Source organism: Panthera onca, chromosome B2 (assembly GCF_046562875.1).
Source record: "Panthera onca isolate mPanOnc1 chromosome B2, mPanOnc1 haplotype 2, whole genome shotgun sequence".
Lineage (NCBI taxonomy): Eukaryota > Metazoa > Chordata > Mammalia > Carnivora > Felidae > Panthera > Panthera onca.
In genome coordinates, this window is record NC_138343.1 from 4,575,537 (window position 1) to 4,593,266 (window position 17,730).

The 17,730-nt window shown below is 43.5% G+C and overlaps 1 protein-coding gene across 2 annotated transcripts in view; it reads left to right on the forward strand.

Annotated features, from left to right (window-relative positions):
- Positions 1-562: 562 nt before the first annotated feature.
- Positions 563-17,730, forward strand: part of LOC132666560 (cytidine monophosphate-N-acetylneuraminic acid hydroxylase) — a 133,969-nt gene continuing 116,801 nt past the window's right edge. Inside the window, exon 1 of one of the 2 annotated variants that reach the window (XM_078446577.2) lies at positions 563-702. The gene's annotated coding sequence lies outside the window, so the exon portion shown is untranslated. Of the gene's footprint in view, positions 703-13,028; positions 13,145-17,730 lie in introns of those variants that run through there. The other variant, XM_078446581.2, reaches the window with a different exon arrangement.

A 17,730-nucleotide genomic window follows, 5' to 3' on the forward strand; every position in this document is an offset into this window, starting at 1 on the left:
TGAAGCAAAGCGTTCCTAAGCTCACTCTTTCTGGAAAAGCAAAAGACTGTCCATAGGTGCTTGGAAGTGACAAAAAATACACTAGTGCCTATTGTGAGCGCCTTCCAACATTCTGAAAAGTCACTGATCTCTGTCAAACACCACGGCCTGAGACCAAGCTTCCAAGCACGGGAGAGGATCACCCACAACCCCCGAGAGAGAGGGAGAGAGAGAGAGAGAGAGAGAGAGAGACAAGAGACAGAGAGAGAGAACCATTGGCTCCGTTGTGATCAGGTGACGTTCGGCTTCATGTACGACTTGTAGTGCAAGAGATCGCTCGTTTATCAAGTTAAAGTGTATTAGAAAAGTTTGCTTGTCTTGCGGAACACTCAGAACAAGTTACTGGCGGTCCAAGGTTCTACTGTACTTGGCTCTGTTTCACGTAGTGTGGGTGGGAGAGGAAATCCAGTGGGCTGCCTTTCACTCCAGAAGCTTCCTCCTCCGGGACCTGGGCGGAGCGAGCTCTCTGAGGTTCTGACAAGTGGCTGATCCCAACGGCAACATCCCAGACGAAGCCGTGCCTGCCAGGAATGCGGTCCGATCCGATCCGTTAGCTCCCGATCCCAGCTCCCACTGGGAAATCGGTGCTGCCGATTTCCCAGGCTGCTTCTCCTAGGTGCCTCCCGGTTTGCAGAGAGCCAGCTGTTTCCTCGTGTGTTGGAGGTAACCAGGGTCGGGTGTTCCCCGTTAGCAAGCAGAAACCCTCATGGTCTGGTCCACCGTGTGGCCAGTTAAGGGCTCCCAAGAAAGAAGCCAGCGGCCAGAAAGAGAGACAGAAAGCGCTGTAAGCGAGCCCCTGTTCCAGGAGCAGGACGGGCTTACCTGAGCCAAGGTCAGCTGGGAGTTAGATGCCGACATCCTGGGGAGACAGAGGAAGAAAGGCCTAGTTTTTACACCCAACCATTCCCCGCCCCCCACAACGGCCGCATCCAACTCTGTCACCTTATTGGCCTTCCTGCCGGGGCCTCTGCTTCAGGTCCTACCCTTTCCATTCAAAGGCTCTGAACTGTGGGAGGTCAATCTGCAACTTGTTCATTGTGTGCTTCCCCATCTACTAAGCAGAGGCCTCCTATCTCCCAACCAACCTGCCACCCGTGCCCGCCCCGCCCGCCCAATGCCCTTCGCCGACAGGGAGGGACGGGCTCTCCTTCCTTTGGGTCCTGGGGACACACGCATCAGCCCTTACCTCAGCCCTGATTGTCTCCACTGGACAATGATCTCAGGCTCAAATGCTCGGGTCAGGAGGAACTGAAACAGAAATTAAGACCTGGCATATTTTCATGGCATTGCTCTTTTTAAACTAGTGAATACTCTGTAAGGCAGTGATTCTTTTATAGGAATATACATGGACTTAACCATCCAAGCAAATCTGAACCTGTTCAAGTCATGACCCCAGCGGCTATGGAGCGATTCTAATTATGCTGCCATTTCTCCTCATAGTTCTGAAACTCATTTTTGGTAGTTTCTTTCAGCCTCTAAAGCCTGATTTTTCTTACTCACTGAATATGTTCTGAGAACCTAGCATGCTACAGATTTTGAGTCAGGGACCAGTGAAGAAGGGGTTATGGTTCTCAAACTCCTGGCCTCAGAAAGGACACAGATGGACAATTAGAAGAAGAGATCTGGATAATCCAGTCTTAAGTAATCAAGTGTGTTTAGGACTGTTTATAGTTTGCAAATATTCCTTACGCCATCCAAACGCTGTGAGCAAATTGGCATCTTTTCAGAGTAGTCATATCTCTAGCACCCGGACTGTGGCTTCCAGACACGCTCTCAACAAAAGAAACCAAGGCTTTTTTAGGAAAAATAGCTGATTGGGAGTCTGGAGCAGGAAAGTGCAATGTGAATGTGGAATGTGTTGTCCTAGAAGAGGCAAGGAGCTCTCAAATGCCATTAGGATCATCGCAAAATGACTCGCGAAGGCCAATATGAAGAGATTCCCGCTGGCCAAATGGGTCAATTTGAGCATTAGTAAGAATAGTAACTGGAAAAAAGAAGGATTGTTATTGGAGATGGTGGCTACACTCATCACGGTATTTTGTGATGTATGTAATCGCCAGACCACTATGTTGTACCCTTGAAACAAATATAAAATTTGTTGTCAACTATACTTCCGTTTAAAAAAAAAAAAGAATGGTAATTGATTGGATTCAAACTCATCAAATATGTGTAACTCACTGAGTTCAAAATGACACTAAAAAAAAAATTGGAGGCTAGGGGAAAATGATGCCACCACCCCCCCTTTCCTTGATAAACTGCACAACTGAGTAAGTGGTACAGAAAGGGAAATTTAACTTACGAAAGGATTCCAATTAATGCATGAAACGGGAATGGTAGAATCAGGCCATCTTGCAAGCCCCTAATGAAATAATGGGTCACAGTGTTGAGCATCAGTGGTTTTAAACATCACAAACAAGAGAGAAAGTCTGACTTTTCTGTAGGGTGAAAATCTTTCATCAATTAATATAGGACAACATGTCTCAAAGCAGGTTATGCTAAATATTGTCTATTAAATATCCTGCCAAAAAACTATTTTAATCTTAAGTAAGTTTGGGGAATGTGGAACACCGTATCCCTTCCTTCTTGATGATTCATCATGTACATTAGTATATTAAATTCTTGTAAAAATTAGTATATTAAAGTCCTTTAAAAAATATGAAGAGAAGAACACTAGTGCTCGACATCACAGTCCTCCTGATAGAAGAAACTAAACATTACAAGCAAAGCTCTTGTAAAAGAAATTGAATCTGAATCTGAACAAGCCTCTAAAGACATCTAAAGGAAGTAAGTGCAAGGGACATACTCAATCATACCACAGGGATGCGATCTGCAAAATCCAGACAGTGAAAAATTTGGAGGGTCAAGCCACTTGGTTTCTTCTACCAATAAATTGTTAAGGGGAAAAAGAGAGACTGAAGGGAGTCTATTCATGGAGAGACCTTAAAGTTCTAGCAACCAGTCGTAAGGTGGGAAGCTTGTTTAGATGGTGAACTTTTTAATGCTAACTAAACCTCCATTTATGACAGGAGACAAGTAAAAATTGGAATACTGGATATCTAATAATAAGTAATGTTTTGGATGTGATACTGGCATATGGCTTCATCTAAAAAAAGGCCATTCCTTACAGAGATGCAGAGGTAAACGCAAGTGTGTGATGTAAGGGATTTGCTTCCAAATAGTGGACGGAGGGAAGCGGATGGGAGTCTGGATGGAGTGTGGGTTGGCTGTGGGTTGATGGTTGTTGGGCTGAGTGATGGGCGTATGGGATGCCATTATATTGTTTTATTTACTTTGGTGTGTGTTTGAGTTTCTACATAGTAGAAAATTAAAAAAAAATTTTTTTTAATGTTTATTTATTTTTGAGAGAGAGAGACAGAGCATGATTGGGGGAGGGGCAGAGAGAGAGGGAGACCTAGAAGCAGGCTCCAGACTCTGAGCTGTCCGCACAGAGCCCGATGTGGGGCTCGAACTCACGAACCGTGAGATCATGACCTGAGTCGAAGTCGGATGCTCAACCGACTGAGCCACCCAGGCACCCCTCTGTAGTAGAAAACTTAAAAAAAGAGAGTGGCTATAATTTTCAGTTGGCTATGTACGTCAAACTGATAAGGGGGTAGATCAAATTAAGTCTGTTTCTCATAAGAGAAATACCACACTGCCATCAGTGACTGCCCCTGGGGGTTAGGGTGATAGGGATAAAGCATGCTTACGTGCTCCTGTAGACTTTTCCTTTTATGATGAATATGTATGTGCTTTTATAATATAGAAATCTTCAAGAAAAGATTTTTTTCCCTTTGTGTCTAATAACCTTGCTCGCGTGATCACAAACACCAAATTTCTTTCCTTTTTTTTTGTACTTTTTATATATTTTTAAATGTTTACTTATTATTGAGAGACAGAGGCAGAGTATGAGCATGGGAGGGGCAGAGAGAGAGGGAGACACAGAATCTGAAGCAGGCTCCAGGCTCTGAGCTGTCAGCACAGAGCCCGACATGGGGCCTGAACCCACAAACCGCGAGATCATGACCTGAGCTGAAGTCAGATACTCAACCAACTGAGCCACCCAGGCGCCCCACAAATACCCAATTTTTTAAGGTAATGAAAGGATTTTTGCAATTAGGGTTCCTAAATTGAAGAGTATTACATGTTTTGACATCTAAAATTCTGAGGGTTTTTTTGTTTTTAAAGTCTCATGATCTACTGAGTCATACACACAGTCAAATAGGTCATGCTGATTAGACATAAATCAATTTTGGAAAATGGATTTGGAGTCAAGGACTAGAGCCGGAGACGCCCCACCCACTCCAAGGCTCTGTAATTTAGTCAGCTGTATGGCCAGACCCAACGGGGATCTGGGACACTGTATAAAATACTTAAGAAAAATGTGATCATGTTGCTTACTCTTTCTTGAGTGTCTAAGACATTCCATTTTTTTTGCTCATAGAAGTCAGGGTAGAAAGCACACAAAGTAATTTATGATAAGTTTTTAATAAGAGGTCCTCTTTGTTTTGGGGACCTGTGTCTTGAAATATTTTACCCCAGCAAGGAGGGGATTTATTCAGTTTACCTGAGGTCAGAGACAGTATGGTGTGATGGTAAATGTTTTAGCTTCTTAAATTTTTTTAAACATTTATTATTGAGAGACAGAGACAGAGCATGAGCATGGGAAGGACAGAGAGCGGGGAGACACAGAATCCGAAGCAGGCTCCAGGCTCCGAGCTGTCAGCACAGAGCCCGACGCGGGGCTCGAACTCACAAACCGCGAGATCATGACCTGAGCCGAAGTCGGACACCTAACCGACTGAGCCACCCAGGCGCCCCTAAATGTTTTAGTTTCTATGTGCCACAAACCACATAGCAAACATTTGTAGGGCAACCACTAGGTTTGCTGGGAGGTGTTATAGAGATAATTATGGCCATAACAACCATTTACTCAACAAATGTGATGTGTGACTATGTAGAGTGAGCATTATTATTTTGCTCACAGATGTGTAAAGTGAAACTCAGACATGAAGCTCATTTACTGCGTAAGGGGAGGAGGCAGATTTGAACCAGCTCTCTTCCCCACCCGCCGCCCCCCCAGTTCTAAACCTTGGGATCTTAACCATCATGATGGAGGCACAGTGGAAAGATGGACAGTCATGTTAATGCATAAAGAATGACCTCACTCTTAGCAACAGTGGCCGTGTCATATGCTCTGTGTCTCACTTTTCTCATCTGTAAAGCAAACCTACTAACACCTGCTACCTAGAGTTGCTTTTAGGATTACATGATAAAATACATGTAAACTGTAAGAACACACCTGGCTTATCAAAAGTCCTCAATACATGTTATCTTTTCAAATATAATTGATAGGCAGGGGTTGATAAGTTGGTGGATTATGGCGTGGTTTCTCGGGGGAGCAGGTGCCCCATGATGACACAAGCCATAGGCTTATGTCTGGTTGCAGTGGTTGTGCAACTGAAAGATAGAAATGACACAGTGGTTCGTTCAGATGGGTTGCATGGGGATAGACGGGTGGGGACGGAAGGGTGGGCTGGGGTGGGAGAGGGTAGGAAGACTGCTAACAGGGTCTCTGCACACCTCCCCGTGCCCAGGGGAGAGGAAATAGTCAACGCGGGAGATTACACGTGTGTGTGTTTCAAGAAAGACGTTTCCAGGAGCAGCTGTGGTTGACGGTCATCGTGTGGCCGGGTCTGGCCTGGTTTTAAGAACATCCCAGGGTGAGTGTGGAAGGGCTCAAAAGTGGGCTCTGCCCGGGGCAAGGACAGTTGCGCAGGGGGCCGGGGGTACAGCAGGGGCCTGGGCCTCCCAGCAGCCTCCTGGCCGCACCATGGGCAGGTGCACGGCTTCCCTAGCAAGGGCCCCCAAAGAACAAAACAGAACAAAACAAAAAGCAACCAAAAAAATCAAACCACTGAACGGAAGATCATTTAATTAAAACAGGTGTGTTTTTAGAGCTGTTCGCATTAAATATAATACTTTTATTCTACTTAGGTTTACTAAAAGTCAAATAAGCTCGTGTTATCCCTGTCATAGAATTTGTCAGCCGGGAAGAGAACTTAGAGATGATGGTCAGCTATTTAGCGTCTCATGAAATTTTCATGACTGATCTAAACATAATGATGAAGAGCAAGTGAATTAATGAAGTAAGATAAAAGTTTATAATTGAACTTTTCAATAATATTTATGTCTACTTAGTTTCCCCAATTTTTTTTTGGAGGGGTAGGTAACTTAAAACCTTTGTTTTGCTCATTTAAATAAAGTGACAGATAGTCATTTTAGATCTAATGACAGATAGTCATTAGATCTTTCCAAATAAGATAAAATACAGAAACATTAATTAATAGCCATAGATTTATCTGCTTTTGACTTCCTCTTAGAAACGAAAGATTTGGGAATCTGTTAGTAAATAGGTTCTGTGCCATGATGAGAAATTTGCTATGAGGAGTCATATGTTTTTTAAAAATATTCAGCGTATTCATATATTTGCCATCTAAAGAACACTGGTATGGGACGCCTGGGTGGCTCAGTCAGTTAAGCATCCGACTTCAGCTCAGGTCATGATCTCACGGTCCATGAGTTCGAGCCCCACATTGGGCTTTGTGCTGACAGCTCAGAGCCTGGAGCCTGCTTCGGATTCTGTGTCTCCCTCTCTCTCTGCCTCTCCCCCTCTTGCGTGCTGTCTCTCCCCAAAATGAATAAACATTAAAAAAATTTGTTTTAAAAACCTTCTGATATTTTTGACAAGCTTCCCCCAATTGAAATTCTAAATGAAGTCTGTTTGACTAATGAGACTCATTTACTTGGTATGTTCAATTACAAGGGAAGTATTGTCATTAGTGATAATAAACTTTCTTAGGCTATATTGTTAGGAGGGAGTGTTACTAATATAACTATTCCAGAAATTATATGAAGTTCCTAAAGTTTTGATATGTCCCGGCATAATGTTATCACTTGTAATTCTACTTACGGAACTGTTGTGTGTCGCAGAAATAACCAAATTTCCTTTGTCAATTGCATTGTAATAAACTCTCATCAGATCTTTAGCCATAGCCAGGTTTTAGTCTTTTGTCATTTACAGCTGTTATTTTACTTTGATGCTCTTACAAATGTATTTCATCTTAAGGGGATTCATGGAGAGGACTTTTGACAAATGCAGGTTTCTGACACCCTTAAGATTATAAAATTAAACTGGGTAAGAGTTTCTGGGCCTGGAGGGAAGACTGGATTCCAACAGAATAAGCATTAATGATATGGGGCTGAATGAATTGAGGAAGGTGATTATAGTTTTTATGACCCTTATTTGAAACATTCTGTTCCCTAATGTTTGTTCTTCCAGATTTAAGAAAACTTTTTCTCTTAAAGTATCTATGGCTTTTAGAAATTTGGTAAAATGGGGGTGCCTGGGTGGCTCAGTCAGTTAAGCGTCTGATTGTTGATTTCAGTTCAGGTCATGATCTCACGGTCTCTGGAATCAAGCCCTGCGTCAGACTCTGCGTTGACAATGCAGAGCCTGCTTGGGATTCCCTCTCTCCCTCTCTCTCCGCCCTTCCCCTACTTGCACAGGCACCTGAGTTCTCTCTCTCTCTCTCTCTCTCTCTCTCTCTCTCTCTCAAAATAAACGTTAAAAAATTTTTTTAATATATCTTTATAAATAAATATGAAACATATTTTTCTCCCTGGTTCCTCCAAAATGGGGAAACTCTCAGTGAGTACTTTTATTTTCATGCAAATTGGAGTTATTTGCATAAGCTTCTCCTCCTAACAGGATAGGATTGGAAACAAGGTTATACCAGCAAGGCTTTGAGTGGAAGGTTATATTTGAGAAGACATCCATAGACTCAGACACCAACAGACAGATTTAAGGAACTAGGGTTGACTTGATGGGGCCAATAAAGCCCCTTTGAAAAAAAATCAGCCCTGTCCCCTAATTTACAGGGTTCCCAGCAGCCTTACCAGGGGAGCAAGGAAGGTCACTTCCTGGCAGGCCCAGGAAACTCAGGATCTTTGGGGGACGTTGAGAAGAGAGGAGGAAGTAACCCAGATCTGTGGGTATTTCAGGCAAATCTGTTGGCAAGAATCTGGCTTGGCTTCTGGCCTTGAGAGGCTATTAAAAGTTCAATCTAGAGATTCTTTATGAAAAGTTCCAGTAAGGCAGGTTTTAAAGAGTCTATGTGGTCAACGCCTATTCTTGCTGTCCTTATGTAAATAATTAGGCCAAGTTTGGCTAAAACTGGACTTATTTTACAAACAAATTCATCTTACTTTAGTTCTCCTTGCTGGAGACCAGGGTGATTTTAGAGAAAAAAAGCATTCTTTCTGTAACACAGTGTTGTGGATGTTAGCTTCTAGTTCTGACGGTCTCTGAGTGTTTGCTGTTTGCCTATAAAACTGGGCTGGATCCCGAATTCTTCTGGTTTCCTCGAATATCTGACTGTGATTCTCCAAACAAAGATTTCTCATTTTCATCTCTTGGAATCACCGGGAACCGAAACTGCCTTTTTCCCCCCTGAAAAGCCCTGCAAACTGAGGCTGGATGACTTGAGATAAACCTCAGAGAAATGGCCACAACAGCGCTCGTTGAGACACAGGATCCCCAGAGACCTTCAAACTGGAGACCAGGAAACCCCATCAGATTGTCACTGCCGGCCCTCACTCCATCGGAGGTGCCTTGAGCCTGGCTGGCGCCTAGAAACTCCACTCGGCCGGAAGCAGCAATTGTTACGACAAACGTTGCTCATAAAATTTCACCGACAGAGCATATGAGGACAGGAAACTTAATTATCTAGCAGGAATCACGTCGCTTGATAGCACCGATCAGTAATCAATAAGATAGTCCCCATCGGTTCAACTGGTCAGCACTAAATTAGCAGGGTTTTTTCCCCTCTCTTCTTTATCTCAATCTTGTAATTACCTCTTCCTTCTTTCTCATAAAAACTCTTGGCTTTCCCTGCACAAGTGGGTCGCTTTTCTGGTTATTCTGGAATCTGTGCTCTCCCCCGAATTGCAGTCCTGGGACCCCAAATAAAGACCTGTGTTCCTTTTCAGTTTTGTCTCCTTTCTCAGTTGACAAACTCTTAACTACCTCAAACTCTCCAGCCCCTCAGTGATTTCCTCAACTGGGAGAGACTTCTGGAAGCGAGTGTCTTCCTCACTCTGAGGCCTGGAAACTCCAAACACTAAACTGGGGGCAGTCATTCTGCTCACCTCATTTGTTTACTTGTTTCTTTCTTTTTTCCTTTCTTTCTTTTTAAATGTTTTATTTATTTTTCAGAGAACACGCACGGGGGAGGGGCAGAAAGAGGGAGCCAGAGGATCTGAAGTGGGGGGTGCACTGAGCGGCTCGAACCCACGAACTGTGAGATCATGACCTGTGCTAAAGTCGGATGTTTAACCCACTGGGCCACCCAGGCGCCCCTGTTCACTTGTCGCTTGGAGATCTTTGGTTTTTGTTGTCTCATTTGTCTGAGCACTGTTCTTTCATTTATTTCATTCCCGCCCCCCTTTTTTTGGGTTGTTTCAACAGAGGGGGTAGATCTGGTCCCTCCTTCTCCATCTTGGCGAGAAGTAGAAATACAGGAGTCATTTTTGGTGCTTTTGTTTCCTACTTATTTTCGGTTTTAATTTACATGTCCTCATCTAGTGATGATTCGGGGCACTTTTTCACGTGCTCATTGGCGTGTGTTTATCTCTTTGATGAAACGTTCAAAACTTTTGCCTTTGTAAAAAATTGGGTTGTCCACCTTTTTGTGCTTGAGTTACAGGAATTCTTGCCTTGTGTATTTGTGGGCAGGAGTTTTCCATCAGATGTGTGATTTGCAAATGTTTTCTCCCCATCCTTAGCATGCCTGTTCATTTTCTCGACGATGTGTTTTGTTAAGCAGAAGTTTAACAAAATTTTGGTGCCGCCTAGTTTATTAATGTCTTTTTTAGGGTAATGCTTTCTGTATCAATTTTAAGAAATCCTGTATACCTCCGAGTCATGCGTTTGCTCTTCACGCTTTCCTCCAAAAGCTTTATAGTTTTGTGTTTAAGTTTATCTCAGATTAATTGTTGTGTATCGTGCGATGTAGAGATTAATTTCTTTCCCATATGAACATCCAGTTGTTCTAGCACCATTGTTGAAAAGCAACAAAGGGCTTCTGTTCTTTGTTTCGTTTTCATTGTTCCATCTTAAAAATATTTTTTCTTTTTTATTCATTTAAAAAAATTGTAATTCCAGCATAGTTAACATACAGTGTTATATTGGTTTCAGAAGTACAATGTAGTGATTCAACAATTCGTGTATTACCCGGTGCACATCATGGTCAGGGAATGCTTAATCCCCATCCACCATTTCACCCATCCCCCCACCCACCTCCCCTCTGGTGACTGTCAGCTTATTCTATTTAGTTAAGAGTTTGGTTTTTGGTCTTTTTTTTTTTTTTTCCTTTGTTCATTTGTTTCGCTCCTTAAATGCCACGTATGAATGAAATCATATGGTATTTGCCTTTCGTTGCCTGGCTTATTTCGCTTAGCATAATATACCCTAGCTTCGTCCACGTCGTGGCCAATGGCAGGATTTCATTCTTTCCTGTGGCTGAATAATACTGCCTTGTGCATATATCCACACCTTTATTCATTCATCAGTCAGCGGACACTTGGGCTGCTTCCATAGTTTGGCTATTGTAGAAAATGCCGCTAGAAACAGAGGGCTGCATGTATCCCACTGAATGACTGTTTTCGTATTCTTTGGGTGATCGCCCAGTAGTGTGATTACTGGGTTACAGGGTTGTCCTACTTTCAACTTTAACTTTTTGAGGAGCCTCCACTCTGTTGTACAGAGTGACTGCACCAGTTTGCATTCCCACCAACAGTGTCTGAGGGTTCCTTTTTATCCACATCCTTGCCAACACTGGTTGTTTTCTGAGGGCTTGATTTTAGCCATTCTGACAGGGGTGAGGTGGTATCTCATCATGGTTTATGTTTTCGAACGGGTTGTATTCTACCGCAATCTAATTTTTCAATCCTTTGCCAATACCGCATTATCTTCGTTCTGTAGTTTTATAATAAGCTTTGAAGTCAGGTAGTCGAAGTCTTCCAACTTTCTTCTTTTTCAAGATTTCTTTGGCTGTTTAGGTCCTTTGTATTTCCATACGAGTCCCAGAATAAACTTGTCAATTTCTCCACAAAACTTCTAGTGAGATTGATTGGAAATGCACTGAATCTGTTGCGTCAAGAAATCAACGTGGGGAGAAATGACATGTTAACAACAGAGACTTCCGACCCGGGATATTTTAGGGTTGCTATTTATGCAGGGTTTTGATTGATATTATATAATTGAATTTTGATGGGATATACTGGAGTTGATACTCTTCTAGTATTTTATCCATTTCATCTACATATTTGTTTATTGGCACAAAGATTTTAGTACTCTTATTTTATTTTAATGTCTGTAGGACTACAGTATGGTCTCTTCTTCCTGACAGTGGTGACTCACGGGCTTTCTCTATTTTTTCCTTGGCCAGTAATATCACTAGAGGTATTTTTATTTTGTTTTGGCCTTTTCAAAGAACTACCTTTTGAATAGATGATTTTGAATAGGTCTCTATTGTATGTTTTCTTTTTTATAAAATCCCACTCTTTCTTATTTCCTTTTTCTTTATTTTATTTTGCCATTCTTTTCTAAGTACAGTACTTGGAATTAATATTTGGCTCATTAAATTTCAGATTTCCTCCTTTTCTAATGTCTGTGTTTCCCTCTAAATACTGCTTCAAAAGAATCCCTCAAGTTTGATATGTATGTTTTCGTTAGTATTTAGTTTTAATTTCTGATTTGATTTATTTTTGACCCAATATAGTATATTAATATATGTTGCTTAATTTTCAATGATGAATTTTAGTAGTTACCATTTTGTTTTTGATTCTGAGTTTAGTTTTATTGTGATATATACAATCTTGTATCTCTACATTATTCCTTTGAAATTTGAGATTAAGCCTATGTATGTATGAACAGTTATTGTAACTGTTACATATGTGCAGGAAAAAAAAAACAGGTATATTCTGCAGTTGTTGAATGGTATGTTGTGATTCCTGTATCTCTCTCTCTCTCTCTCTTTTTTTTTTTTTTTTTTTTGGTTATTTCAAACAGGAAGGTAAATTTGGTCCCTGTTATTGGAACTTGGCCAGAAGTAGAAATACATGAGTCATTCTTAATGCTTTTGCTTCCTACTCATTTTTTTGTTTTTAATTTCTATCTCTCTGCTGACTAATGATAACGTTGGGCACTTTTTCATGCGTTCATTGGCCATTTGTGTGCGTGTAAAAAAATCTCCAATAGGTCAGGTTTGGTAACTGTGATATTCAAACCCTCTTCATCCTTACTAATTTATCTGCTTTTGACATATCCCAACATGCATTGGTACCTTTGGGGGCTACCGTTTCCCTGACAATGGCTCAAGTCAGTCTGGAAGCAGGACACATCTCACTACAACATTCTCTCTCTCTCTCTAAGGGAGGGTACTGCCCTTTCCGGGGCAGAGTGGGGCCAGTGGAGGGCAGGCACGGGTAAGGGGGTGGGGGCGCGCGCAGGGGCGCAGGGTGAGGGGAGCAAGGGAGCAAGGGGAGAAGGGTATGTGGGGACGGGGCGGGGCACAGGGTGCTGGGGGAGGCAGGAGGCCAAAACAGCGCGGCGCCCTTCCCAGGCGCGTGGGGCGCTCGACTCCAGGACTGGCGGGCCTCGGAGGGGGTGACGAGGGGGTGCCGGGCGGGCTCCCAGCTGCCTCCAGGCCGCCCACAGTGTGAGCCACGGTGGGAAGATTGGGGGGGGGGGCGGCGAGCCTTATCCCCAGGAAATGGGACGCGGAGGAAGCTTCTCGAGTTCGAGTTGTCCCTGCTCACCCCCAGGGCAGGTGACTCCCCTTCCCACGTGGTTCCCCCCCCCCCCCCCCCCCCCCCCCGGCTCCTCCGGTGGATGCTCCTTTGGGTTCCCTTGACTCTGGCGCCTCTCCCTGGAGCCCCTCCGTCCGCAGCCTCCCTCCTGCAGCCCTGCGTCCCCCGGTGGAGTCCGGAGACCTCCCTGGGCCTCCGGAAACCCTCCCCGAGTCCCCAGGAGTCCCCACAGGTGAGCCGGCATCACTTGTTGGCGTGCCTGCTGCGCCTGCGCCCTCCGGACGAATTAAAATACATTTTTATCTGCTTCTTCAATCAGTTACTGAGAGTATTTAAAAATCTGGGGTTTTGAATTCGCCTGTGACTCCTTATAGTTTTGGCAGTATATCCTGAGGCTCTTAGTGCATGTAAATTTAAAAGTATGGTTTCTGACTAATTGGTCCTCTTATCTTTATGAAATGACTCACTTTGGCAATATTTGTTGCTTAGCACATGCTTTATTGCTTATACGGCTATGTCAGTGTTCTCTTGGTTAGAGTTTGAGATCTCCTTTATACAGACATTACGTGGGCATAAGTATACAAAGACATATTTCAAGCCTCAGGCACAGAGAATGGAACTAACTGTAAGATTATGGAATTTCTGAATTTCTCATGCTGTGAGCTGCTGATGCTTTGGAACTTTGCCTGCACAAATTACCATTAGCTGAGCTAGAAGTGGAGCCTTCCAGACGGGATCAGCATTTGCTTTTTCCAGGTTTATGGGAGCTACTCAACTAAATGTTTGGCAAGAGGTTTGTCCAGTGCCCCTCGCTAGTGTGAATTCAGGCTGAAAACACTCATGGTGGCCAGGTTGTCCTTTTTTTCTCCCATCCACTTAACACTAAGATTTGAACTAATAGATTTTCCTGTCTCCTGGAACTGGGCTTGGGATGGGAGGAGTGGGGGATTGAGGAGAAAGCAGTTTATTTCTACATTCATTCTTTTTTTAATGTAATTTTTTAATGTGTATTTTTAAATTAAAAAAAAATTTTTTTAACGTTTATTTTTTTGAGAGAGAGCACGAGTGGGGAAGGGGCAGAGAGAGAGGGAGACACAGAATTGGAAGCAGGCTCTGGGCTGTGAGATCATGACCTGCTGAGCCACCCAGCTGCCCCTACATTCATTGTTAAATTGATTGTTTCACCCACTGGGATCACTTTTGGGGGGAAGATCCCAATTAGACTCCCCAACTTGACAGGCTCTTTGGGCTGTGTCTCTGGAGCCATTGGAGCCCATGAATGCAAACCTCTATGTGTTCCCTCCCCCACCCTGCCTCCTTATTTGGGGGAAATGGCTGGCTACAGTCTTGTCTGCAATCAGTGTCTGATTTGAGAATTCCTTACATCCATGACAGCTCATTGACTCTCTTAAGATGGTCAGATTTTTAGTTGTTTTTAACAAGAGGATTCATTCAGGTGGTTAGCCCGTCACCTTACTGGAAACAGAATCTAAATTTAGTACATGGTACCTCAAACTCTGTTAGGCTCCTTATTTATGCTTTTGTCTCTCACGTAATTATATATGTCCATACGTGACAATTGAGAGTATTTGTTTTAAATTCCATGGGAAGAAATTGGGAAGGTGATCAGCTTTAGTGATTAAGTATGTGCTGACCATTTCAGCGATGTTCCTGGCTTGGGTCAGTTTTTAAAGAGGCTGCCAGAAAGTGTTGACGATGATACCACAAGCCACTTACATCTGCTGGTTTGAAACTGCCCAGGAAACTTTACATTTTTTATTTTTAGCTTTTACTTCCCTTCGGTTTATATTTCCGTTGTTGTAGCCTTCTTCCAATGCCAAAACCGCACGAGCAAGCTATGGGAGGTTGGCAGTTGCCCTGCCCCCACGAGATATGTCTATCTGGAGCCTCCAAATGTGACCTAATATAGGAAGAGGACCTTTTGGATATTATTAGGGATTTTTTTTAAGTTTATTTATTTATTTTGAGAGAGAGAGCATGAGTGGAGAAGGAACAGAGAGAGAGAGAGATAGGGAGAGAATCCCAAGGAGGCTGTGCTCTGTCAGAGTGGAGCCCAACATGGGGCTCGAACTCACAAACCTTGACATTATGACCTTAGCTGATACCGAGTTGGATGCTTAACCCATGGAGCCACCCAGACGCCCTGATATAATTAAGGATCTTAAGAGGAGATCATCCTGGATTATGTAGGTAGACCCTAATCCAATAGCAGGTGCCTTTACAGCAAGAGGAAAAGACAAAGGCAGAGCCACAGGAAAAGACACAGAGGAGAGACACGGAACGAAGGTGACCACAGAGCAGGAGCCCGAGGTGATGCATCTGCAGAAGCTAGGAGAAAGGCATGTACGCTCCTTCACACTCCCAGCAGGAAGCAGCTCTGCAGGCACCTTGATTTCAGACTCCTGGCCTCTAGAACCATGAGGGATTACATTTCTGTAATTTTAAATTTTTTTTTTTTTTTTTTAACGTTTATTTATTTTTGAGACAGAGAGAGACAGAGCATGAACGGGGGAGGGGCAGAGAGAGGGAGACACAGAATCTGAAACAGGCTTCAGGCTCTGAGCTGTCAGCACAGAGCCCGACGCGGGGCTCGAACTCACGGACCGCGAGATCATGACCTGAGCCGAAGTCGGTCGCCTAACCGACAGAGCCACCCAGGCGCCCCTCTGTAATTTTAAACCACCCGGTTAAACTTGAACTTGTTTGGGCAGCTCTGGGAAACTAACAACCGGTACTCACACTCTCTCTGCTTCAATGAGATTGAAAGCCTAGTTTCCCATCAATTGTGATCAAGGTCAGGGACCAGAATGGAACTTCTCTGGAGCCACTCCCAACTTCAGCAGTTTCCTGCTTGTGTTCTTTCTCCAATCAAGTGTTTCCAGGAGTTTCCTGTTAGTGTACATGCTCAAAGCTTTTAAAAGTATAACGCCCTTCCTATTACTGTTACTTTTTTTTCTGTTACCTTTTTAAAAATTTTATTTTAGAGACAGCATGCACACCCATGTGTGGGGGCGGGCAGAGAGAGAGAGAGAGAGAAGGAGAGAGAATCCCAAGCAGGCTCCCCCGCTTGGGATTGGGCAGAGCCCAATGCAGGGCGTGAACCCATGAATGGTGAGATCATGAGCTGAGCTCATGACATGAGCTGAAGCCGGACGCTTAACCCACTGAGCCACCCAGGCACCCGCTATTACCATTACTTTTGACCATGCCTCACGTCTGGGCTTGGCTCTTGCCATCATCCCCCTCTTCACCCTCATCTATGGTAGTATTTTTAATGTTTGACCCTCTCTCCCGTCCCCTCCTTCACACCTCCCCCCGCCTCCTCCAAACACATTGAAAAAATCTCTCTGAAACATCTAGTGTGTCTCTGAACTTGACACAAAAGTCATTTTTATCCAGTGAAGTCCGACAATACAACAGTTGCTAGGATTTATTTGTCATCGCAGCAGCGCTGTGAGGTGGGCATTGTCGTCACCATTTTATTTAAAAGGACAGTGTTCCTCCATTTAGAATCAAAGAACTAGAACCAGAAGGAGCCTTGGAGCTGCTAGCCTGTTTTATTAATTTATTAAACAGTGCTGAGTAGCTATGATGTCCTAGATTCTAGATTCTAAGCCGCTCTGGGGATTCCAATGTAATTGATCTATTCTGAGCCTCACCGGCTGGCAAATGACTATATATCACTATCTGCATGTAGTGCAATTTTGGAGCATTAAGAAGTTTGATGCTGGGGTGCCTGGGTGGCTCAGTCAGTTAAGCATCTGACCTGATTTCGGCTCAGGTCATGATCATGATCTCACAGTTCATGGTATCGAGCCCCATGTTGGGCTCTGTGCCGACAGCATGGAGCCTATTTGGGATTCTCTCTCTCCCTCTCTCTCTGCCCCTCCCCTACTCATGTTCTCTCTCTCTTTCTCTCTCTCTCTCTCAAAATAAATAAATAAACTAAAAAAAAAGATTAAAAGAAACTTGATGTTAATTTTAAACCAAGGTAATTATAAGTAGGCATTTTTTTACACACTCCAAAACAACGTAAATGGACAAAACTATGTTGTAGAACCCTATTGATATTGGCACTTATAAATCTACTTTATTCATAACTGTTGTATAGTATTTCATAGAAGAATATGCCAAAATTTACTTACTTATTCCTCCATTGGTATTTCCAGTATTTTGTTGCAATAGACATCTCTTTGTACCCGTGCTAAAGTATTGCTTTAAAAACAAACTTAAACTGAAATAGAAGTAGAGTTGCTCAGCCAGAGGATAGTTATATTGTGATTTGATAGACACTGTCAAATTTCCCTGCCGAGCTACTGTTTTATACTCCTGTGTTTGTTATGAGCATACACCTCTCCCAGGGGGCCCACCAACACTGAATACTACTCATCTTTAAAATTCTGCCAGGGGCACCTGGGTGGCTCAGTTGGTTAAGCGTCTGCCTTAGGCTCAGGTCATGATCTCACGGTTCGTGGGTTCAAGCCCCGCATTGGGCTCTGTGCTACCAGCGCGGAGCCTGGACCTGCTTCAGATTCTGTGTCTCCCTCTCTCTCTGCCCCTCCCCCCCTCTCTCTCTCTCTCTCTCTCTCTCTCTCTCTCTCAAAAATGAATAAACATTAAAAAAGTTTTTTTTTTTTAAATTCTGCCAACGTGAAGTGTGCAAGTGACCATCTTGTTTTGATGGGAGGAGGGCAGAAGAGAAGGTTAGGGAAGATTCTCACTGGTTCCCTTTGTGTCTGATGGGAGACACGTCTGACAGGACTGGGCTCCTCTCTCCTTCTGCCAGGCTGAGCTGGC